Genomic DNA, 26,619 nt, shown 5'->3' with positions numbered 1-26,619 from the left:
AACTCATAGAGTATTTGGAGAACTATTCGAACATTGATTCATGGAGATTAAAATTGATTTGTTTTTCTGTTAGTTTACTAGTAGTTCTATTTTGTTTTAATATTCAACAGACATTTCCGTGATCGTTATTATGATTTATTAGATCTTTTATAAAATGGATGAGTATTTTTTTTAATTTTAACTTCAAGAATATTAATATCTCTAAAGAAACTCTATAAATATAGAAATAAAAAGAATATAAAGAAACTATAAATTAAATGTTGTTATATGATAAAAATTTTGAAATATGAAACCGAATAAATTTAGCAAACTACATTAGACAATATGCGAAGCAGTAACGCTATTCAACCATCATAATATTACCGACTTAAATGTGAATAAAATCCTTCTTATCCTTCGTGTATCCTCTCCTTACAAAACCATCTGCATACAACACTGTTGTCCATTTGGAGGAAAAAGATGCGCGTGCTACTTCAAAAGCTTCCACAAAACCCACCATCCATTCCAACCAGTGAGTGAAGCCACATTTTGTACGAACATAAGGGACAGGGGCTAGGATGTGTCCTCCGTTTCCCCTTCGGTCTCTGTCTGCCAAGGACAGGTGGATCCGACGGAACATATGTGTCGCTCTCAAAAGGAAGGATAATTCGTGAACCATCTGTCGGCGCGGGCTGATGTTCCTGCCGGCACTAGGGGGAAAAAAACGTGCGCGAACGTTAAAAACAAGGGATGTGAACTCATTCACACTGCCACGGGCAATGTCAGTGACTGTTGGAGCGCATACCGCGTACGAACGTCAGCGCAGCGCCACCATTCACAAGCAGGATGTGGAAAGATGCTTTCGGTTTCCGTTTTTTACCACCATTTTTACTTTCAAACGAACGAAGCAGACGATTGATCTGTGGATGTGGAAAACCGAACGGCATATTATTGGTCGGTGGTGAAAGAGAAACCAAATACGGATGACGCTGGAGAACTCTGGAAAACCGGAAAGGATGCCTAGGCAAAACGTTGGGCAGGATGACGAATGTAAGTCGACAGCAAGCATAATAACAACCGGTGGTAAAAAAAATACACACAAAATAGCGCCAAATGAGGAAAGTAAATAGCAGCTTCCCTCGACTATGCGCCACCGAGAAAGCCACGTACTCGAGGGGGCCACACAAGTGCCGTACCACATGTCACCTGCTGCGTCTAAATTGGTTGGTAAAGGCCGAAGCAGACAGAAAATTGTTTCCACTTGTTACAAAAACGATGCTATTCTCTGTAAATGCAACCGAAGGATACCTTTACACGCGTCCTGTTTTTTGGAAAGCATCCTTTTCTTTATCTGTTCCTCCTCCAATTTGCATCCACTGTCTAAACGGGTGTGAAAAATATTTCGTAAATCGTTTCGAGTGGATATTTTAACACTAAACAAAAAAACACAAATGCTGTCATTAAACACACCGGTTAGAAGGAAAAAAAAACAGTATACAGATCCTTTTGCTAGTCCGTACTACAATGGCTCAATAGGGCTACCGTTAAAAAAAAAAAACGTCTAAAGAAGGGAGTAATAGAATAGAGAAGTTTAAATCATTTTAGCCAATTATTTCCATTCCAAAAAAAACTGTTTGCTGTATGGAAAGCAAAAAAACAAACAAACCAAAAACAATTAAAGAAAATTACCTCCATAAATCATTAAAATTAATTTGAAATGAAAAAAAAAACCATAGGTAATAAAAACCAGATGAGATAAACGGTAAAGAAAAAAAAGGGTTCAACGATTTTTATTTAATATTTTACTAGTAAATTTTAAACAACCCTTTAATTATCACTCCAGTGATTTCAACTCGTGCAGTTTCTTCAATACATACAATATTTTGAAATTGAACCATTGAACTGGTGTCAAAACCGCACTGAGTAAGGGCGCGCTTAACAATCGCTCTGTGTAATTTCTATTTCTTTTTGTGCTAAAGGCAGTCTTTTCTTGCGCTAGCCACAGTAACAGTTCAGTTTAAGGATCAATCCATCCCTACAGTTTCGTCATCCCGGTATTCGGCCAGCAAATATCGTAATTTCAATAATTTCGATCGCGTCGTTTGTGCACTTGTAGCCTAGCTACCAACAACCTCGCAATGGCGTCCTGTCGATTTTGTACCGCTTCAATCAACTACGATGCTACCTCCATAAAATGCAGTTTCTGCGAGGCCGCGTTTCACTTAGAATGCACCAAGGTCTCCTCTGAACTCCTTACTGCAGTGATTGAGCACTCTGAGCTTCATTGGAGTTGCCCTGATTGCACTACGGCTCTAAAGAACCCAATTGCCAAGGAGGCAAAGGATGCCGGGCTGTGGGGAAGCATTCAAGATGCAGTAACCATGGCGGTGAGGGAAATGAAGGACGATCTCCTCGAAACACTCACTACTAAACTACAATCTGGTGTCTCGAACTTGTGGCAAAATTCTTCCTCTTTCGATTACCCTGGACAGTCTCAAGAAGAGGGTAATTTCCCATCTCGAAAACGTCGCCGTCTTCTAGCAGACTCATCACTCACAACGCAAAACGAAGGAAACGTCTTGGGAATTGGTGTAAACAAAATCACAACTCACAACAACGTCATCAATCTCGAGTCTCAATTCCGAACGAGCACAAACAACTCTACCACTGGATTAACAGCATCTCTACCTCCACCTGTTGCCGGAACTAACACAAGCACAGCAGCCCCGTTGTTAGTAGCAGCTAGACAGGCATCAACAACGAAACGCACATGGCTACACATATCCGGACTGGACAAAAGTGTTACTACCGAACATGTTGTTTCATCTGTATCTGTCCTACTGAATTCAGAAGATGTCATCGCATTTAGCCTACTCAGGAAAGGAAGTAATCCAGCCACTATGCGATCGCTGTCATTCAAAATCCGAATTCCTGCTTCACTCCGCGAAAAAGCACTCAACTCCGACACCTGGCCCGCTGGCATTTTTGTGCGAGATTTCGTATTCGATAACGTCACCAACGCGGCACCAACATCTTCGATACAATCCAGCCAATACACAAATACTGCACCGAAGATCATTCAATCTACTGAACCAAGTACGCACACTCCCACATTGAACACAAACCCGATTACTAAAACTACTATGCCAGCAAAAACTAATCAGCCCACGCTAGATCGTTTTTTTCTCAAGTAATCCACAAAATAACGATCGAGTTAACGCCACTACAGCCAATAATGGAATGATCATCGAGCATCCATCACACCCATATAATCCACACACCATCGATATATATTACCAGAATGTGCGCGGCTTACGAACGAAAACATCCGACTTATTTCTCGCATCTTCGCTTTTCAACTACGACGTGATTGCACTTTCTGAAACCTGGCTAGACGCAACCATTCCATCTGGATTGTTATTTGACCACACCTACACTGTCTACCGCACTGATCGAAACGCACTCAACAGCACTCATACACGCGGCGGCGGGGTCCTGCTCGCCGTTTCAACTAACCTGAACTCACGGGAATGCCATACCGGGGTTGACTCCTTGGAATGTGTGTGGGTAAAAATAATCCTGAACCAGGGGGCTCTCTTTATCGCCAATATCTATTTACCGCCGAACAAAAGCGCTGATCCTCACACTCTATCTTGCGTATCGTCATCGATCGAAAAAATTACGGAGCTAATGAGACCTGATGATAAACTTATTTTGCTTGGCGATTTTAATCAGCCATCCATCTCATGGATAGATCAGCTCCCACAATGCACATCACGCAGCACAACATTCCTGAACATAATGCACCTGTATCTACTACAGCAGCTTAACACCGTAAAAAACGCCATGGGTAGAATCCTTGATCTTGTACTCGTCAACGATACTGCAGCACTGATAACCGAAGTATCTTCGCTCTCAACCGAAGAACACATGCTACCAGCCGACACGCATCATCCTCCAACTCGTGTTACTGTTTATTCCTCGCGTCCATCAAACTCACGCACACTTGTTCGCCCGGCACAACGGTTAAATTTCAGGCGTGCGAATTTCGAAGGAATAAACGAGGCAATCTCGCACACTGACTGGGATTTCCTTAACACCCCGGACATTTCAATCGATGTAGCTGTGAAAACTTTCAACGCAAAATTACTTAGAATTCTTAATGACAACGTTCCTCTATTCGGACCTCCGCGCAATCCTCCGTGGTCTAACAGCACATTAAGGGAACTGAAAAGACGTAGGCGAAATGCTGCTAAAAATCAGCAACGAAATCCAAGCCCACATAACCAGCAAGAAGTTCGTCTCGCACTACGATGCTACCGGGCCTATAACAGACTTCTATACGATCGTTACATTATGCGCATCCAACGTGGCCTTAAAACGCGTCCTACAGGCTTCTGGTCATTCGTAAAATCCAGACAAAAGAACAACACACAGCCGTCCTCGTTACACTACAAGGGTTCTCAAGCAAATACTCCTATCGACATATGCGAAACATTCGCTAGGAGATTTGCAGACAACTTTTCTCCGCATATTCTTGATCCTAACTCAATAACCTCCGCAATCAAGAACGTACCGTTGGACTGTGTCAATTTGCAACATATTATCATCGACGAGGACACAGTCGAGGCAGCCTTAGCAAAACTCAAAACATCGTATAATCCTGGTCCAGACGGCATCCCAGCTGCGGTCTTGAAACAATGCTCTAGTGCATTATGTCCTTTTCTCGTGAAGATCTTCAACATGTCTTTGGAGAAAGGTGAGATCCCAGCTATTTGGAAATCTTCATGGATGATACCCTTGTTCAAAAAAGGAGACAAGCTCCTCGCAACCAGCTACAGAGGCATCACATCGCTATGCGCTTGCGTGAAAACTATGGAAATATCCATCCATGAGTGTATGCTCAGAGCGTCATATAAATACATCGCAAGTGAGCAGCATGGTTTCATGCCCAAACGTTCCACCTCTACAAATTTAGTGCGATTTGTCTCAGAGTGCGTGAACTACATGGACCAAGGCATGCAAGTGGATTGTATCTACACTGACCTGAAGGCTGCCTTCGATAGCATATCGCACGATATACTATTGCGAAAACTTGAAAGGCTTGGCTTCTCACAATCAATCCTAGCATGGCTGAGCTCCTACCTTCGCAACCGGACATACAGTGTCAGATTCGGAAATCATACCTCGCGCCCATTTGTAGGCTCATCAGGTGTTCCTCAGGGCAGCAACCTGGGACCTTTGCTGTTTGTATTATACATCAACGACGTGTGCTCTCTTCTGCCTACTAGTTCGTACTTACTGTATGCTGACGACGTAAAATTATTTATGCCTATATCTACGTTCGACGATTGTTCTAAGTTACAAAGTGCTGTTAGTCTGTTTAATGATTGGTGCGTCCTCAACTGTTTGTCTCTATGTACAGAAAAGTGCTTCGTTATGTCCTTTACGCGTACAAGATCTCCCGTGATGCGTGACTATCTTATAAACGGTGTACGTATATCTAGAACTACTGAAATGCGTGACTTAGGTATTTTACTTGACCAAAAACTGACACTCGGACTTCATTATGACAACGTTGTTAACCGTGCCAACAGAACGTTAGGATTAATTTTTAAACTGACTCGAGACTTTAGCGACCCTGCGTGTTTAAAAGCTCTGTATTGTTCTTTAGTTCGATCGTTACTTGAGTATTGTCCTACAGTGTGCTGTCCCTATACGAGTGAGTGGATAAACAGACTCGAAGCCGTCCAACGAACATTCACTCGGTACGCTATTCGCAAACTACGTTGGAACTCTTCGTTGCCATCGTACAACGTGCGATGTCAACTATTAGGCCTGGAAACACTGGAGCATCGGCGGCAAAAACATCAGGCTACATTCATAGCAGGGCTACTTTTAGGAAATATTGACGACCCTTATTTGCTGGGTGCACTTCACCTGACAACACCGAGACTATCCGCACGGCACCAGCAAATGTTACATGTTACACGTTCCCGCACACAATACGGCGAAAACGCGCCGCTCAAGGCCATGATTCGCCGCTTTAACGATCGCTACGACGAATTCGATTTTAATATGTCCCTGTCTTCGTTTAAAGAAATGTTACGCGTTACGTATTAAGTCTCACATGTATGTTAAACTTAAGTCACACTTAAAATGCCTCGTTAAGCCGTCTTCGGCGGACGAACAATAAACAATAATAATAATAATAATAATAATAATAATAATAATTCTGTACAACGTTTATATAACTTTTCGATTGTACAAACTTAAAAAAAAAACATTAAAATGATGTATCAATCAATGAAATTTCTAGCGTTAGGCCGTTGAAATATTTCTGCTCCTCTGGCAATCGTACCAAAAATCGAAAAGCCTCCAAACGCCTCTACACATCATCGCCATGCGAATAATTTATGCACACGGTTAACCACAATTTCGTAAACCATCATCCTGGTACCCTGGTAGAGGACATAGAACGTTCGAACGGTTCTGTACAGCAAACGAGCTTATGATAAATGAGACTGCTGGTTTTGTCATCAAGAGTGCTTTAGAGAGAGCTCGTACAGATTGGAGCTGGGCGTGAATTTATCCACTGGGGCGCTATTAGGATCCAACCCGCAAAAGAAAGTGCGGGGAGATCAATGTTAGCTTGGAGTTCCTTTCCTGGAAATTTAAACAATTTAACAGTGGAAAACTTAAAGCAGAGTTATCACTTAGCAGACATTTGAACTGCTTGACAAATTATTAAAACAAAATTAATGTTATTATATGTAAAAACTGCAAATATAAAACATATTTCAGTTTAATATAATGTTAAATAATGCATCTCATTGAAATAGTAGCGTGAAATAATCCTCAATAAAATAGTGTTGGTTTTTCAAAACAATACAAAAACTAGCGAATGGATGATTAAAAGCAGCTTGCCGACCACGCATAAACGCCAATCAACAAATAGAAAATGACATTACATGAAAACACGTGCACCGAGTGAATCAATCGGATGTATTACCCCCGGAGTCACGCGATCCTGATTGATGAAGACACGAGATGCGTAAAGGGCGTATAGGAGAGAGAAAAAAATTAAGTTTAAAGCACACGAGATAATCCATTGCCATGAAACATGATGATGATGATGATGATGATGATGATGATGATGATGACAAAAAAAAGCCATGTCCAATTCACTCCCCCAGTCACATGTATGTGACTGCACTTGGGAATCATGTGAATAAGTCGTCATCATTCGCGACTAACGTCACAGCCAAACACACAGTCAGTTCCACTGCGCTGTCGTCCTTTTAACTCATGTACAACTCACCATCCCAACCTTCAAGCACCATGGTCAGGACGATGACCGAGACCAAGCTTCAGCAGACTGCCCAAGGGGGCGGTGAACTATTGCGGAAGTGATTTACCTTCCCACCTCGGGAGCCGCGAGGACACATTTTCCCGGGTCAGCACCCCTTCCCATTATGCTTTTCCGGAAGAAGGGAAGGTAATATGAACAAAACGCTCTCTCTCTCACACACACAAGAATAATTCTACCACAGTGTCCAAAAAGGGATGTGCGTGAGAAGGGATGAAAACAACCAAAGGATAGTTATGGAAAGCGTCACTAACACATACACGTACAGTCACGTAAAATTGTGTGAAATGTAAATGTTATTACTACCACTGCTAACTAACACTGCCGAAAAGCACGCAAACACATACGTCCAAAATAGAGGCCATCGTCCTTTCCATTCATTTTCCCATCAGATTATTGTATATACTTTCCTATACACACACACATACTCGCACATGATACAAATACAACGACACAACACAACGCGTGAGTCCTGTTTTGTGGGAGAACAGCGTGAGAGCTCTGTGAGAAAAAAAAACCAGTGAGCGAAAAGGAACACTCCTCGAGAGGTGAGTGACCGTGTGAAATGGCACTTCACACAGGGCACTCTCTCACTACCAACACACAATGTATTTACTTTGCGTACCGGGGGATGAATGATCGGGCTGCTGTGTGGAAAATTCATCAGCCAGAAATTCCTTCCTACATCCCGGCAGTTGGGAGGGTGGGTGGTCTATGTTTACTATTTTGCAACAGTGTATGAGAAAACACACAGGAGAGAGTGAATGTGTGAGAGAGAGCGGAGCCGTTGTGTTTTGCATGGTGCCGGGAAATATTCCGCATTCATCCATTTGCTGCGCCCGTTTTACCGTCCACTGGGATGGAAAATGGTTGTCACAAGGTAAAGAAAAACAATCCCCCCACATTCCGGAAAACATTTCCTGGCTTCTCTATTTACAGATACACATGACGAAGAGGGCATACACACATTATGCTTCTCGCTACCGTCTCTCTTCCCTGGGGAGAAAATCAATATTTCAAGGAGTGCCAGGACGCTACCATACCGGGTTGATTGTTAGGTGTTCTCAGTCTTGTTTGAGGGCGGGTTGGATGCTTTTCGCAGCCATTATTTATCATCCGTGCAATTTCTCTCTCTCTCTCTCTCTTGCTCTCTCTAGTGTGTGTGCTTTTTGCGCTCAATGTATTTTTCCCCCATTGGAAAAACTTTACATCCCCCCAGCCCGTGTTAAAACGCGTGGAAACCGCGTTCCTTTCTGCTGGAGTAAGCCAATTTGAACAACAACTGCTGCATTCACCCCGGGAATGAAAGCTTTCCCTTTTGGAGGGGCCTGCTGGGAGGGTGTGGTGTTGGAAAGCGTTTGCCCATTCTCATTCAACTCTATTCATCTTTCCTAGTGCTGTTCTAATATTTATCGACATCCTGTGGGAAATAATGGGTATTTTCCCCATACTTTTCCCCCAGCTCGTTTCCCAGTTCCCCACACAACAATCCAAAAGTTGGAATTCCATCGTGGAACCACTCAGAATACCACCGCCATCACAACCCCCGCGCACATCACACTCTTCAGTCGAAGAATGATGACGCGTGGTTGTTGTTGCGGTTCATTTGTTCCACAATTTACTGGGAGCAACGCCCTTGAACGGAGCACAAGGATATAACTTGCCATGGGGTCGGAAAATGCGAGCGCGAGAACGCCACACACGGTGAAAAGAACACACACAGCATGCAGCACAATACTCTACGTAAAAGTAGCAAAAAAAAAATACTACCAGCCCACACACAAACACACCGAAATTCCACCAAAACCATCGGGGAAACACATATATCAACGGAGGCGGACGGTGGTCCGGGCCCCCTCCTATACGGGGGGCGCAAACAGCAAATATTTTCACTTTCACTTTTACAGCAGTGCATTTTTGTTTTCTTGCTTATTGTCAAGCCCGCACAGGCGGTATGCAAAATTAAATTGAAAACAGCATCGGCCCCACCACCGAGGTAACGGAATGCTGTGTGCTATTTGCGCTGAGGCCTTTTTATTGTTGATGTCGGTTTTCAAAGGTAGTTCGTTGGTGTCTTATTTTATTTGTTGGCTTAGTAGCAGTAGTGTCCAAATTTAAAAGTGGAAAAATAAATTATGTTTTATCAGTGCCGTACCTTTCTAGTAATGGTACTCAAATTTCATAAGTTCAGAGATTTGGAGAGCTATGAAATTAATGACACATACATATTCCGGACATCAAATAAAGGGATGAAATGTAAGAATCCAGCTGCAATTTCTTCCCAATTAATTACGATAATTCATTTTTGAACATTTGGACCAAAATTTATCAAAAAATGGTTAAGGCGGTCGTACGCTAATGACACTTAATAAATATATTTTTTTATTTTTATTTATTTAATTCATATTATGACGGCAATGCCGTATTTTCAACACCGCTTGTGTTGAGCGATAATAACAATTGTCCCAAGGCATTTCCTCCTTGCGATTTGCCTTATCCCGGGCATACTCGGTTGTATTGGATGTTGGAGTATGTCTGTGTTGTTTGTCGGTTTGTCTATCGTTGTTGTAATCGTTATGTCTGTTCTATTGTTTTGTGTGTTGATTTTGGTCCGGTGCTATTGTTGTAGATGAGATTGTGATTGTGATGACTGTTAGTGTGGTTTGGCAACCACATGGAGGCTCGGGGCGTGGCTGGCAGGTGACTGCGTCGCTTTTCACATACACAACATTCGGTGTTGGACATTGGCAAAGCCTTGACGGAACTGAAACAAAACAGACAACAAATGATTAAGACGGACTACAAGCATACACCTATAAGTCTGCCCCCTTTTTGCGGCTTTGGTGCTGTCCTCAAAGGCGACTGTTTCCTCAACGGCTTGAAAATGGCACAACAAAAAACATTTATTTACAAGGACCACACAACGAATAACGAAGGATGGGGGATGAAAGGATTCATGTGGAAATAAGGATGGGATTCAAAGGAGAAGACCGTTGTCCCTGGCGAAGCGGAAGATAAGCCTCATGTATTTCAGGTCCCTGCCAGCCAAAACATCTCGAATCGGTGTATCCGGGATTCCACCGATGTCCACGACTGCACTCTTCAAGGAGGGTCTGGCGGTTTCGAACTCCACGCAGTGCCATAGAAGATGGTCCACATCATGGAATCCGACCCCACAGCCACACACTTTTGACTCAGCCAGATTGATACGCTGTAGATGTGCATCCAATGCGAAATGATTCGACATGAGTCGGGACATCATCCGAATGAATGCACGATCTACAGGGAGCCCACCGAACCAAGGCCGCAGGGACACTTGCGGAGAGACCGAGAAAAGGAAGCGACCGAGTTCATCCGCCTCCCACATGCTCTGCCATCGAGACAGGAAAAGTTGCTGTGGGGTGCGTAAGAACTCTTGATAGGAGATGGATCGGTCGTAAAAAACGCCTTCTGTGGCGCCTGTTTTGGCCAGTGAGTCTGCTTTCTCATTGCCGGGAATTCCACAATGAGAAGGGACCCAAATTAGCGATATTCTAAACGCCTTGTTAAACACAGAGCCGAGCAATTCCACAATTTTAACTACAAAATGGTCTTGGCTCTTAACAGCCCTTGGAGTTTTCAGTGCTTCAATAGCACTGAGGCTATCTGTAAATATGAAGTACTGATCCGGGGGACTCGCTGCTATTAACAATAGTGCGTAAAAAATTGCGGCAAGCTCAGCCGTGAACACGGAACATGGCTGCCTCAATTTGAAGAATGCTTCGGTGGTCTCGCTAAAAACACCGAAGCCAGTGCCCTCCTCAGAGGATGACCCATCAGTGTAATACTGGTTCATTTTGTCAATATGGCCGTACTTGTTCACAAAAATGCCCGGCACAACCCTCGGGCGAAGATCATGAGGAATGATCTTGATCTCCTCACGCAACGAGGAGTCCGTACTAACAATAGAACTGTAGCACTCAGGAAGGGCAGCACGGTTTACTGCTTGTGGGGCGCTAGGATTGACTTGTAGAGTAACAAAATCATTATAGATATTAATGATTTTGCTCTTAGAACCTGTCTCTATAAGCGCTTTAAAATTTTCTATGATCAAGGGATTTGATACTGAAGAACGAACCAGAAGGCGAAGCGACAGCATTTCAAAACGTAATCTCAGCGGCATCACTCCGGCCATCACTTCTAGGGACATGGTGTGCGTAGATTTCATGCTCCCTAGTGCGAGTCTAAGACTACGATATTGTAGTCTTTCCAATTTAAGGAACTGCGTATTGGATGCCCAATGGAAACATATGCTTCCATATTCCAATACGGAGAGTACCGTAGTCTTATACAGTCGCAGGACATCCGATGGGTGTGCGCCCCACCAAAATCCTGTGACTGTCCTTAGAAAGTTGATTCTTTTCGAGCATTTTTTTATCAGCTGGGTGATGTGTACGCTCCAGTTGAGCCTGGAGTTGAACCAAACACCAAGGTATCGAAAATTGTCGGTGATTGATATCTTTTCCCCGTATAAAAAGACATCAATGTTTGGTTCATATAGTCTTTTCTCCCTATTTTTTTCGGTGTCGCTAAAAGGAGAAAAGACTACCATTTCAGTTTTCGTTGTAGAGAACTTGATACCAAGGTTATCGGACCACTCGGCAAGATTGTCCAGAGTGGTTTGTAAAGCCTGTTGTATTTCGACGGCGTCCCTGCTAGCGACTGAAATGACGCCGTCGTCTGCCAATTGTCTAATACTGCAGTTGGGTGCTAGACAAGAATCTATTTCACTCACATAAAAATTATATAGCAGGGGGCTCAGACAGGACCCTTGTGCCAGTCCGTGGTAGCTGGTTCGTTTTAATTGAACGTGACCATTGTTAAAATTCATAGCTTTTTCCGACAAAAGATTGAATAGGAAATTATTCAATTTTGGTCCCAGCCCGGCAGTTTGCAGTTTTTGGCTCAGTTTGTGCGGAGAAACTGAATCAAACGCCCCCTGTATATCTAGAAAAATAGACCCCATGTTTTGCTTGCGAGCACGAGCAAGTTCAATTTCTGTTACCAGAAGCGCTAAACAGTCATTAGTACCCTTAGCTTTACGGAAACCAAACTGGGTATTTGAAAGAAGGTTGTGTGATTCCAACCATTCTTCTAATCGGAAAAGAATCATTCTTTCTAGGAGTTTCCTCAGACACGACAACAAAGATATCGGACGATATGAGTCGTGTCTTGATGGCGGTTTGCCAGGCTTCAAAATAGTGACAACTTTCACTTCTCTCCATTCCTGCGGGACGATGTTGAGTTCCAACATATTGTTGAAGATTCTCAACAGTCGTTTCTTGCCCACGTCTGGTAGGTTTTGAAGCAGTTTGCTACTAACCTGGTCCAGACCTGGGGTCGAATTTTTGCATGAAAGAAGAGCCAGAGATAGCTCCATCATGGTGAATGGTGAGTCCAACATTGGATCACTACCAGGCGCATCTTGGAAGAAGTTTTGCGCTGGAACGAAATCGGGGCAAAACTTGTGAGCAAACTCGTTAAGCCATTCGCCAGAAAAACATTCGTTCTCGTTGGTGTTGTTGCTGTTTCGCATCCTTCTAGCCATTTTCCAAAGCGAATTTAGAGAAGTGGAAGGATCAAGATTATTGACGTATTGGCGCCAATAACCCTTTTTCTTCGCCTTCAGGAGGTTTTTGCACAATCTCTCCAGTCCTTTATATTTGTCATATAATGACCTGGAACCTGTGTCTCTGAAGGCTTTAAATGCCTTCCGCTTCTTGTTAAAAGCCGCTTGGCTGTCCTTGTCCCACCAAGGAGTGGGAGGTCTTTTGAATTTCCTTGCTTGGTGGGTGCCCCTTGTTTGAGCTTCAAGGGCGCACTTGTTTATCATTAAAACAAGGTTTTCATACTCCTTTACAGGGAGCAAATTTTCTCCTACAAGAGAAAGCGAAGCGGCTACTAATTCACCGTATCTTGTCCAGTCAATGTTCCTCGTCAAGTCACATTTGACGGGATTTGCATTAACTGGACATCCCTTGACATAGGAAATTTCTATCGGTAAGTGATCACTTCCGATAGGGTCCTGGATGACCTTCCAACTAAAATCCAGGGCCATAGCTAAAGGACATAGAGACAGATCCAGTGCACTTGCTCTACTTTTCGGCGTCGGCATCCTAGTTGCCTCTCCTGAGTTTAGGATAGAAAACGCAAACCTGTCGCAGAACTCACGAATGATGGGAGCGCGGATATCATCCTTATCGCTCCCCCATTCGATTCCATGGGAGTTAAAATCTCCCAGGATCAAAAGCGGTCCAGGCAAGTCCGTTGCTAAATTTCCAAGATCCTCTTTGAACTTTTCAATTTTGTCTTTTTCATTATTGGCTATCGGGGGGATATAAACAGATGCAATTGTCACGTGAAGACCCCCAAGTTTTGCCTTTATTGCGACAGTTTCAATATATTGTTGATTTGGGGTTGGTATTCTGGAAAAGCTGTGACTCTTTCCTATACCGATCAATACCCCCCCACCCCTGGAGATTCGGTCTTCACGGATTATGTTATACCCCGGGAAGGTTAGATTTATGTCTTCCGATAGCCAAGTTTCACAGAGGGCGAACACATCACAATTATGTTCGCCTACTAGTGCTTTAAAAGAGTCTAATTTTCCCAACAAACTTCTACAGTTCCATTGTATGATGGTAGCCATTGGAAGACTAGTCGTCCAGGCGCACCATCATACTTAGGCACGGCCATTGCGCCAGCCACTGTTTAATCATCCCCTTCAGGTAAGGAAGGGCCCAAGTAGCGATCAGTTGCAATGGTTGCGGTAGGTTTAGGGTCATGAGGAGGGACTGGAGGATCTCGGTTAAGGATGGGGTAGGTATCCTCGGGAAGCTTTTAGGCTCCTTAGAGAAAGCCAGGCTTTCCAAAGGAACCTCGGTCCGAGGGGATCGCTTAGGCTTGGGTTTCCTGGGATTAGGATCAGGGGTAGAAGGAGCAGCGTCCCGTGTCGGAATGATGGGAGATGGATTTTTTTTGGTCATGGAACGCTGTGGTGCCAAAGGTTTCTTTTTTGCCTTTAAGACTTTTCGCTGCACTTTTTTATAAAGTACCCTCCGGTTCTTAATCGGTCTCATGGCCACCTGTGTCAGGACAGCCGGTGTTGATGCATCGTTTGCATCCGAGCTGGACAACGCCGCAAAGGGATTAGCGACATTTGCCCCTTTTAGGGCATCGCTGTATGAGCCGCGTGCCCGCTCGGCTACCGTCTTAACTTGCTCCCTTTGTAGCTTCCGGTACACGGGGCACTGCGCAACCTCATGCCACTCGTCTCGGCAATGCGAACATTTCTGAGACGCAGCTTTGCACTCCTCAGTGGCGTGCGCCCCTTTGCACTTTCCGCAGCACGTTTTGCGGGTGCAAAACGCTTCGGCATGACCAATCCGGCTGCACTTCGAACAGGTGGCCACCTTTGGTACGTATGGTCGGTCAATGGGTATCCGGAGACCTTCGATAACGAGGGCCTGCGGAAGTACCGTTCCCTCAAACGTAACTCGGATTGACGAGGTAGGAACAAAACTCTTTTCTGTTGCTGAAGCGTCAAGCTTATAAAGCTTTTTCGCTTCCAGCACCTTCACTTTGGGCGAATCAGGGGATGAAAATACGCCCAAGCCCATTCTAACAACATCCTCCTCGGGATAGTTAAAATCCTCGATCACGCCAGTGACCTCAACCAAACTACCGGGGATATAAACACGATAGTGCTCCGTATAATCTGGGTCAGCCGCAATAACGTTGGCTTGAGCCCGGTCCTTTGCGGTTACCCTTATCTTGTTCGGGCGCATCCGAAACACATCGGTAACACCCGGATACTTTTTAAAGATCGATGATGCGATCGATCTAACGTCGAGCTGTTTGGTCCGCGGCATGAAATACACGAGCGGCTTACCTTCCCAGGAGGAAGGGTAAGCACGTGCTCTGTGCTGTGTTTCAAGCGTGGTTTCTTCGTTTTGTTTGTCCTTCGAAATTGAAGGACGAACATCAAGCGCCACCTTTTTAGAGCCAGGAGCGGTTTTAGGCCGTCCCGGTTTACGCTTCGCGCTGGTTTCGATCTCCTTTTCGGAGTCCGAACTCTCTTGCTCTACCGCCATGGTAGAGCCGGAGGTAACGGTCAAGGAAGGAACGGGAGGACAAACTTACCGTTACACACGATAGACAGTTACAGAACAGATACACGCACTACACCACACTCGACAAACCTCGATCGAAACGAAAGCGTCGCTCCGCAACGTATGCGTACGCTTGCTTATCGCTGTTGATCGATAACACTCACAACACAATTGTCTACCGAGCGAAGATCGGAGACAGACGGAGACACCGATTAGCACGCTACAGCCAAAACGAGTAGACACGCTGAGTACGCAATCGCACTTCGGGGTAATGACCATTGGCTGCCGTATGCAAAATCTCCGTAGGTACGCTTTCAAACGAAATACGTCCTCTCGCTACGGAAGCTGGAGGCAGACTGATAAATATATTTACTATGATGAAAAAAAAATAAAACATGCAGAGTATTCTGCTTTCTCCCTCTCATCTACTTTAAGCATTTCAACCTTTTTTACATGTCAAATGTCTAACACTAAAAACTAAAATAATAATAAACAAATCTACAGCCCCACTTAAATTTACAACCTTCGCAGCCAAGGCATCTACGAAAGCACGCAACACTTTGCAAATGATTTACGTTCTCCTATCGAAAATGATTTAAATTTCGCCCTCCAACCAACCATTTGCCTACTTCTAGTGCCAGCCCGGGGGGGGCACAGTTGTGGAGTACTACACAACAACGAATCGGCTGCAAGCGAAAACGGCTATAACTGCATTTTTTTTTTGGTTTGGTTTGGTTCCCTTCTCCCATTAGATGCACCACGCGATGCACATTTCGCAAGCTGGCCAGCAATTTGTGCCGATCGGAGAACACGTTTTTTTTCTCCCCCGTCTGCCTTTTGCCCGTCTGCTGCCTTCATGTTTCCCGTGTGAAGGCACAACTATTCGGTGCGCTATTCAAGGGCTTTTCATTTGATTGAGGCAGCAGCTCCTGCATCGTGGAGGAGGTGAGACTAAAATGTGTGTCAAGGTGTTCGGTTCGTGGTGGGCTCTATCAATCTCCGAGCCATAAAACACACCGCCGACCCGGTGAGTTGCAGTAGCAGCAGCAGCAAATGCACTTCTAAAATGAGGTTGATTCTAGATATTAACATTTTCTAACTCTAAAGAGGATCGTTTAGGCAATGTAATTGAAGATATCGCAATAGTATATTAAATGTTCTATTACGGGAAAGAGATAAATGTTTTGTTATGGCTAAAGAATGGCTACATGGACTTTGACCAAAACTATTCCACTTGTAGGGCCCCGTAAGAGTGGATAGCGTATGCCCCTCTGTAGCCTTTTAAGGCAGTTCACAGGGGGATAAAGCCGTGATTGACTATCAAATTGAGAAAGCCAGTTGTTGATGTATTGACACACGACTTTACTCGACCGAGCGCGGTTTAGAGGACTAACAGCAGCTAAAAATCATTAGTTCATTATTTTACCTTACATATTTGTACTTATAGCACTACCCATCGCTAGCTGCAAATAACACGTCCCAGAACTCACCTGCAAAGGTAAAAGAAACAAATGAAGCGTTAGATTTAAGCATTCAAAGTGAGCAACAAATACAATACAACTTAGTTTACAAATAAATTTATTATTTTAAGTTCGCCTGCTAAGCAAATCCTCGGGAAAGGCGGGAAACAAATCGGGAAATACGGATCCCGACAGGAAACATAAATCCTTCCTCCAAACGATACGTGACCGTACGCTAATAGTTTGCCAATGCCATCTATTTTATTGGAATTTTATGCAATCCTTTTCCAATTCTTACTTTCCACATCCTGGCACAACTGCCAACAACACGCTGGAAAATCAATAACCCTTCGGGTTTGAACTTTGCACAAATTTCTCCACCTCATGGGAACCCTTTTTTTCTCCATCGCTATATGGCTTGTTCCCGTGCAGCACAGAAAATTGTCAATCAACGTACAACAGGCCGAAGGAATTGATTTCGATTTCCACGCGATCTAAACACCCTAGCGTGGAGAAACGTACACACACAAGGGATTAAAAGCGACCCTTGGCCCTCTTCCACTGCGTGTCTCCGGTGTGCGATAAATCGTGCAGCAAAACACACATGCACGTGTAACTAAAAGAATGAAGAAAAAAACCATATCTCGTACCACTGATAGATTTAAGGCCGAGGAATGAAGAATGCGGGAACAACGCAGAAACATATCGCAAACATAAATCTCGCATGTGCGCATATGACACAGGGCATGGAAACTCACCCCGGCAAACCATGCAGTCAGCAACAGCTGGTTTTGCTGTGCGACGGCTACGGATAAAAATGTTTAGCACAAAGTTTTGTGCCAAACACCGCCAAACATGTATGCTCAGTTCGCCAAACTCGTGCGCGTAAGGCGATTATCACGCGAGTGAAAAGGGATTTTGAAGCGAGGGCGCGATTTATGGCGATTTCAAACGATAAGCTTTATGCGTGTTCGCAACTACTTGTGCTAAACAACCAAAAACTGATTTTGCTCGTGTATGAGGGGTAGAATTTTTTGAAAGAAAATCGAAATAAAGGAACATTTCGGAAGATGTGTTCTTAATTCAATTGTATACCACCGCAGCGATAAGATTGATTCGAATGTTTATTGTTCTCTTTATTCATTAATATAAATCAAAAAGAATGAAAACAATAGTGTAACAAAACCTCCCAACATCAATATTTATTGCTCTACTTCCCCAAAACGGTAAATTGAATCCATTATAGTTATATTTTAAACCAAATAAAATTAATATAAAATATAAAATTATTAACCTTAATCTCTGTTTCTATCATCACATTACCAAAAACCAAAACTGCCCAGAAAACCCTCAATTGAAGTACGACACAAATTAAGCCCTCACATCGTTGCAAAAACAGATCATTGGCCAGCCAGTAACATGACACGGCAGACAGAAAAAATAAAAACTTCTTTTTCCACGTGCCGATTTGCATAACCATCCAATTGATGCGGGGATGGGGCTTTTCCATGGTTCTCGTTGTAAGCAACAACAAAAAATGCAGCCAAAACCCAGACGCAAGCGGCGGCCCACAATGGTCGTAAGGAAGTCGAAGAGCACAGGCTATATGCAAAACCACCCCACTTAACCGGACCTCGTTGATGGAATCCGATTTGACAGCCCGACAGCTCATCCTCCGAGACAATGGGAAGAGCACGGGTTGTATGTGTGTGTGTGTGTGCGGTTCACTACTGCCGCGCCATTGCCTTCTGTCTGGAAATGACCACAGCTGGAAGCACATCATCAAACCTCTCCCCCCTGCATCAACCAGCATCGAGAACGACACACAACCGTCGGGACGACGGCTTTCGTCATGCTATGATTATGCAATCAATAAATTATGCGGGACATACACACACACATCCGTCCTATTGCTTCTACCAGCGTTCGTCTTCTTTCGCAATATGTGCAAGGAAACGCACGATTGGCAAATTGCAAAACTGCAACTGCATGCAATGTTTGCGCCAGTGATGGTGGGTGGCGGTGTTCTCTACCACAAATGTTGCGTTGCACATATTTTCCACTTTTTCGGAAATTCATTTATTATTTTTCACCATCAATTGCTTCCTCTGTACCGGGACCACAAACACAGGCCGCGTACCGGGAGGTCGAAAAGGCTTCTAATTAATAATGCATCAAACAGTCACAAATGCAAACGGTATTGCACATTTGGACGAATGTGGGAGCGAGACGAGGCTCATAGGCGAAAGGAGTATATTAAATGGTTTTACAATTGTCGATGCTCTGGGTATTGTTAGAGAAATAATGCTTATAATACTATATTGCCTAATGTTTTTATTTATTTAAAAGTCGCCAAATTAACTCCAGTACTGGCAAACACAACATTTACAACAACCGCATTTAGCGCACGTGCATAGCGTTTTTTTTAAATGAAACCCCTTAATGAACCGGTTCGCCTGCTGTTTATGGCACACGTGTGCTAACTTCCATTGTGACCGTAAGGACCACACGCACACACACACACAAATTAAATCAACGATTTCACTCCCTGCCGGGCGATCACTTGCGTTTGCAGATGTATGAATATTATGCGAATTACCCAGTCATTGCTAGACCCGTCATTTGTTGAATCAATATATCCTCCCAGGGCTGTTTCCAGTTTCAAAACTGCACCCCAGCTGTTTGCCGGTTAGGCTCGAGTTTTGCAATGGAAGCTACTCCTCCACCAAAAAGGGGGCATTTGAAGAGGTTCGCGAAAGAGGTTTGGATTGAATTAAAAAAAAAGGAAGCGCACAATGAAAAGCAGGGCTGAACGCAAACGTTAATTGTATTTGAAATCTAATATTTTTAATCTTCAGCATTGTATGTTCTTTTGCAAACACAATCGAAACAGCTTTAAGAAGAATCAAGGCAAAATTAATGATCACTTATCAAACATTACAAATTGTATGCAATGTAGATAGGACCCAAACCAATGGACAGGGTTTGACATTGACAGTGAAACGCACAACATGCTTTACGGTTTTGCAAGAACTAGATATGGAATCGCGTGCACAATTTAGTGAATGTTAATTCTGCCCAAGCTGTTTACTCATAGGCGGATTCAAGTGTTGAGAAATAAAATGAAATTTTTGACGATGAAATTTGATAAAAACTAAACACAAATGTTTATCATTATTTTACATTACTTTTAATTCTTTTAAGTCTTTTGTTGGAAGTTTCATAAAACTTTATAAATAAAATCCCAACTCTTGAATCCACATGTGCGTAAACAGCCTGTGCGTATATTCCAATTTACTGGGGAATTAAGTCGTTCGAAGATCAAAAAGGGATATTAAAATAAATACACAAGTAAATGATAACTTTTGATAAATATAATATACCATTATTACTTATAATAAAAGAGTTGTAACAAACAAAACGTAAAAAAAAACTTTATTGCTAAAAGGCATTTGCAAAAACCTTTTATTTTGCATCGTTTCCATCCTTCCCGTTCGTTGCTTCTAATTCCTTCTTACAAGCATTCAAGCAAGACAAACATGTAGGTCAGTGATGGCAGTGGCCGAGAGGCAATACGGCTATAAAACGCAACCATAAACGAAGCCCGGACTCTCGCCAGTATCGCCACCCAGTGCCCAGTAACACCAGGTTACCCACTTAGCAAAATTTAAAGCTTTATGGCTGGTATACACACTATATAGCAGTGCACCAACACAGCACACCAAACAAACAGCAAACTGAACCTGCAATAAATCACCTTTTTTTGTTTTGGTGTGAACGAAATGCACGGGACGTCTAATAGCACTTTAATGCTAAGAAAGCAATATACTTTAATTTTGTGCCAGAAAGAGCGTTAACCGATTAATTGTTGCATCACCTTTTTCATAAACTTAAGATCACTGCTGCTGCTAGTGATCTGCTAGGTTGTGCGTGATCAGATTGGGCGTGTTTTACGTGTAGAATTTTACTATCAAAAAATAAATCCCATTAATAAAATATTTAAAAACTCTAACCATTTAATTATTAGCAAACTATTATCAATTCCCCCCTATTCCTATCTCGATCGCTTATATTCATTACAAAACACACATGTGTAACTCATATTCTTAACAAAGTTTTTGTTTCTCCTTCCTGCTCAAAGTGACCTGCCAATGTAAACATTGGCCCCACAGAGTACACACATGCGTGTTCCCTCGTTATCTCTCGTTTAGCTAGGGCCAAACGATGCACGCCAGGCTAAAGGGTGTGTGGTGATGAGGCCATCATCTCTGAAGGCACTTCGTCGGCATCGGAACATTTTTGTCGTTTGGCCGCGATTGATAACTGTCCAGGAAGTGGAAAGTAGGCAAACAAAATGTAGGTCACCGAACCCACCTACCCAGCCATGCCAGCCCTTTTGGTTGCATTTCCGAGCGATCGCGGTCGTTGTTACATTTAATGGTTGTGTGTTTTTGTTTCCTGCTACGGTACTACAAAACGGAGAGAATTGATATCCACATTTGAGGCGATAAGAGGCCGTTTTTATCGATGGAAGAAAAAATGTGTTCCAATTTTTTTGCAGGCCGTCGCCTTCGTGAAGTTTGGTAGGGTTGTAGGAATGTCAAGGAAAACATTGAACATTTTTTGTATTGAGATAATCAGCATTGCATATCTCGCTGAGTATCCTGAAGGAGCTCTGAAAATAAAATACTTTGCCTTAAATACCACATTATGTAAGTTGGTAAAATTTAATGAAATCTTCAATGGAAATCACTTTTTCAAAAAACATATTATAGCTCCAAAAGCTCATCGATGAGGCCCTTTTCGGACCCATCCCTGAACAGAGATCACCATGAAACGGAGGCAAGATAAACAAAACCTCCGTCACTAAAACATCGACCCCAGTGGTGGTCAGCGCGGATTATGCTTGCACACTCGCACACACTAGCAAACAGCGAAACCCCCTGAAGCACCACTCATCACTCGTCGTTGGTTTCGCTTCCGTACGACGAATTCAGCAACCAAACCCTTTCGGGGGAAGGAAGGGCCACATTTCGCCCGCATATGTGGGATGGTACTGCTGGCTACGGATACGATTCAACAGTCTCACACAGAGAGAGAGAGAGAATCCGAAGCAGGTGGTGCAGCACTGGTGGCTGCTGGTGGTCGTCGACGTTGTGCACAACACTCCATACACATCCAACGCCAGAAAGATGAGTTGATAAGTGCGTAGAAATTTGTTTAATTAAATTTAGTTTAAATGCGTTTAATCAATGTTGTTTAAGGTTATGTAACATGTGTAATAAATATTTTTGTACACCAAACTACAACATAAAGTCAGTGACCATTGACTTTTAAAAAAACCATTGTCTTTAGTGACAGCAGTTCGTCATAAAATTATATGCAAGGAATCTAAGCAACCAGCGATGAGATAACTCGATGATATAATATACGATCTAAACTAGACGGTCCACGGTCCAAGGCGAACAACCACGAATGAGGAAGCGGTACAACGGATGGACGCGGTCGCCGTAGCTTTCCTACACGTTTCATCCGGCATTTATTTTCCGGTCCCGTGACACGGACACGTGCAAACCCGGGTGTGTGTGTGTGCGTGTGTGTCTCCCTTGCGCTTTCTCATCGCCATCGTGGTGCAACACAACATGCACACGCGCGCGTACACACATTATTCTAGGATTCACCCTTAGCCGTGGTTGGTTTTAGGAATGGGGGGTAGGGAAATCGGAAAAGTTAGTCGAAAAGAAAAAAACAACCGGGGGTTGCCGCGCATTCTCCTGTATGGGTGAGCGTATCTGTGCCCCGCTTATCGGTGTGACCGAAAGCCCTACACCACGCACACGCTTACAATCTCCTCCGTTCAGGAGGGAGCGCCAGAGCCCTTATGGTAACGGGGCGCGCCATTGGAAGAACACTTCGCGAGACACACACCAACCAAAACGCTCTCTCTCGCGCGCGCATTAGAAATAGACGTGAGGTTTGTGTGGTGTTAGAGACAAAAAGGGGGGGAGGATGAGCCCCCCGAGAGCTTAGAAACCAGGCGCACGCTCTTGTGTGTGTGCTCTGCCCTTTTTTCACTATTGCTTCTGGTCGTGCTGCTGCCATTGACGATTTTACGGAACGCACGTAGACCACAAGCATAAAACACCACACCATCGAGAGGCGCAACGGAAACCCACCAGGAATGGATGACGGTCCAAGCGCAAAGGCAAGCGCAAGCAATCGACCGCGAGAGTGGTGCGTGTAAGCGCGGCTTGTGTACGCGCCCGATGTGCCCTTTTTGTGGGCAAATGAGAGAAAGATTGGGGTGGGGAGCATGACATGATGGTGGGGAGCATTATCGTCGAGAAAATAGAAAATCGTTAGGGGTGGTGATGGTGGCAGAAGATGGGGTGCAACAGCATCATGATGATGCTCACGAGAGACAGGAGAGGATCGAGAGAACATCAGCAAAGCAGCCCGAAAAAAAGGGGAAGTCGATGTGTTTCGTCATTGTTTGATTTCTTTTCCATTTTTTTTTTTCGTTGGTTTCTTCTTTCTTCAAAGCGCTTCTTTACACTTTTTCTCATGCACAAGCTTTCCGCTGGAAACCGCAAAAAGCACGTACCTTTTATATCAAGACGATAGAAAGGGTTTCTTGTGTGTGTATATTGTACCGTGTGTTAGTTTTCACGTTTTACTACTTCATTCTATCTTTCTAAACTTGGGTTGAGTTTTCGTATGATGACTTTTGTTGCAGATTTAGCATAACTATACTTAAGAATTTTGCGGTATCAACATTGAAGGTCTACTAAAAAAACTAGCGGCGGAGAACATGAATAAGAAGATTATAAATTCTTCAACATAAAGCAATTACTCAGAAATAGAAGGTGCTAAGTAAAGAGAAAATCAATTTCAAATAACTAACAACTTCAAACATGCTAAATCGAAATCTATTTTATCAAAAAAACATAACGATATAACAGAGAATTTTCAAGGAACAACAATGTTTACTGTTTAAAATGAATACCTGTAAAGAACAGTCAAAAATAAATCAGTCCAATACGTTCCCATATCCGTACTGCCCCTCCTTGTGAGTTAAATTTGTTTATCCATCACCCGAAGCCATAAACTTACAAAAGCATAACATCAACATAAGCATATACTCTTCTCGTTAAGAATCCAAACTCTTCGAACCAGAGAAGGAACCATGACACAACGGTGGACATGCGACTGCATACCGAACGTCCGTGTTTTTGTTCTTATGCTCAGACAAAACTTGCTCCGCCGCTCAAACGATGCATTACCAATGGACGAGAAAAGTTGAACAGAAATCAAATAAAATCTCTTTTCAAAGCGATCGAACATAATCTGATCAAATAACTATACTCTCTATCGTTAAAAACACGTTAGGAAAAGTTTTTGAAAGCATAAAATATTTCCATTCTTCAGCGGGAAACAAATCAGAACTATTAACTTTGAAATCCTTCGTCCCCGTTTTTCTGTGGCACGCTTTGCCCAAACTCTGTCAATAAAACAAACCCTTTTTGATACGGTGAATGAACACCACAATGAATACCAATATGTTCGAAGTTACTTCTTGCAAACTCCCATTAGAATTTACAATGCTGTTGTTGGAGCACATCTCTTTCCCACTCAAGATGGGGAAAATGATGCATTACCGGCATAATTTCATCACAAACAAATTGAATTACTTTAAGCAATCACCATGTTCCGTCCCTCACTGATAATACCCGCGCGATTGAAATCCTCCGCGCAACAACACCATCGAGAATTTACACAGAGCGATTTTTTACGCGACAATAATTCTGAATAATGTGCACAATTAGTGAAACTTTACATCGCCAACGGCATCCACACCAGCAACAGCACGACTGACAGCACACTCAAGTAAAGTAATTTTAGCAACAAAAAAAAATATTACAACCAGAAAGGGTGAAATAATTTGCCGGCTGCCGAGTTCTCCGAGCTGGCGCCGCGGTTGTTTATTGAGTTAGTAATTAAGGTGGTCGGGGCATTGTGCGTTATTTGAGGAGATTTTTTATTGGGGTGTGGAGTTTATTATAATGTTGCTATATTGAAAAAGATATTCCTCGGCAAGTCCATAAAGTAATCCTCTACTTGTTCTAATATTTCCTGAACAAATCATTCAACTTTCTAAAGACTGCACACGTGCATTCTTGAGAGCAATACACAAAAACAACCTTTCACATGTAACATTATGTCCAGGTCATACAGGTAAAGGTACACCCCTCCTTCACCATTTGCACCATTCCCCCAGACCCGAACACGAGGCCATAAACAGACCGAAAAGAGAAAGGGTCAAACAAACACCACATTCCACAGCGTGGAGGAGCCAAACTAGGTGGAGAAAGCCCCCAAAAAGGCAGCCGAATATGATGAGAGGGTGATGACTAAAAACAAAACGTCAACATCTCACCACATACCCCACTCACCACCGTTCTCGTAGTCGTGTTTGGGGGAGGAGGTTGTTGACCGTCATCAACAACATTGCTCTGGTTGTGGTGTGAGGATGCAGTGAATTAAAAGTTGATTCCACAGTTCCCACACAACAACAACATAGCTGCATAGGAGAGATATTATCTTCCCTGTTTCGAGACCGCAGACTACAAATAACCCCCGGGCTTTATTGCACCGCGGAAAGTGTTTATCACACAACCACACACACACAATGACCGGTGTGTAGAGACAACGACGCCACTGTTGCAGGCTGAAAGTTACAGTTCAGAACACTAGATGGAGATCTCGAAAGGAAGCCATAAATCGGTCCTCGTTCGAAGTTCCATGCAGGTGGGGTGTTGCACTCTTCTTCATGCATGACGAACCACCCGCGCCAACCATCCTTAGGCGTGATGATCAGCGACGGTGATGATCCTAGGGAAAGTAGGAAAAATCGATGAAACTCATACACAATTTCACCTTCGCATCATTTAGCCACCGACCAGACACAGTGCAATGCGGATGCGGAGTCTAGCAAAAAAAAAAGAGCAGCGACATCAACTGAGACATCGGTGTCACGGTTGACAAAGGAGTATACGGTCCGGAGAGAATTACTGCGGATGTCCACAGGCATTTTTCCACCCACCGCACTAGACGACACCCCACATACGTTGGGGCTGGACATTTGGTTGAAGCAACCTCAAAGAATGCAACCATTTTGACATACCCCTACAGTGATACAGTGGTGAGACCAGAAGCCAGACCATTTCATTAGCAATCCCTCCTTCCTCGCTGTTGGTAACCGTGTGAAGCATGGGTAGAAATATGCAACGAGTTTACGCTGGCTGCATATTAAATATTCACAGCCGAAGTCCGATTTCCGATGGAGCCCCACCCCGGTAGAGGGTCGTCGTGTGTTCGGACGAGATGGTCGTTTATCGCGTTTGGTTAAAATGGTGATTTATCAATTTCTGCCGGCTATTGGTGTGTAGGTGGTGGAGGAGGAGGTGGAGAGACTGTCCACAAGAGTTCGGCGGTTGGTAAAATGTGCTTGTGACGTGAGAGAATTTTTGCACAGCGCGCTTGATGCATTCTAAAGCCATAGAAAATTGATTGATGTTTGCAACATACTTCAAATATTGGCTAGAATCATACTATAAGCTAGTTTTTTTTGTATGCATTTTGACGTTTCCAGGCTTTTGCG

The 26,619-nt window shown here is 43.5% G+C and overlaps 1 protein-coding gene across 2 annotated transcripts in view; it reads right to left on the bottom strand.

The window, feature by feature from the left end:
• Positions 1–26,619, bottom strand: part of LOC128303956 (histone demethylase UTY) — a 90,181-nt gene that overhangs the window by 14,356 nt on the left and 49,206 nt on the right. The gene's annotated exons all lie outside the window — the stretch shown is intronic.

This window comes from Anopheles moucheti, chromosome 3 (assembly GCF_943734755.1).
Source record: "Anopheles moucheti chromosome 3, idAnoMoucSN_F20_07, whole genome shotgun sequence".
In the NCBI taxonomy this organism is placed as follows: domain Eukaryota; kingdom Metazoa; phylum Arthropoda; class Insecta; order Diptera; family Culicidae; genus Anopheles; species Anopheles moucheti.
Note: the sequence above shows the minus strand (reverse complement) of the source record. Positions and strands in the feature narration are given on the sequence as shown.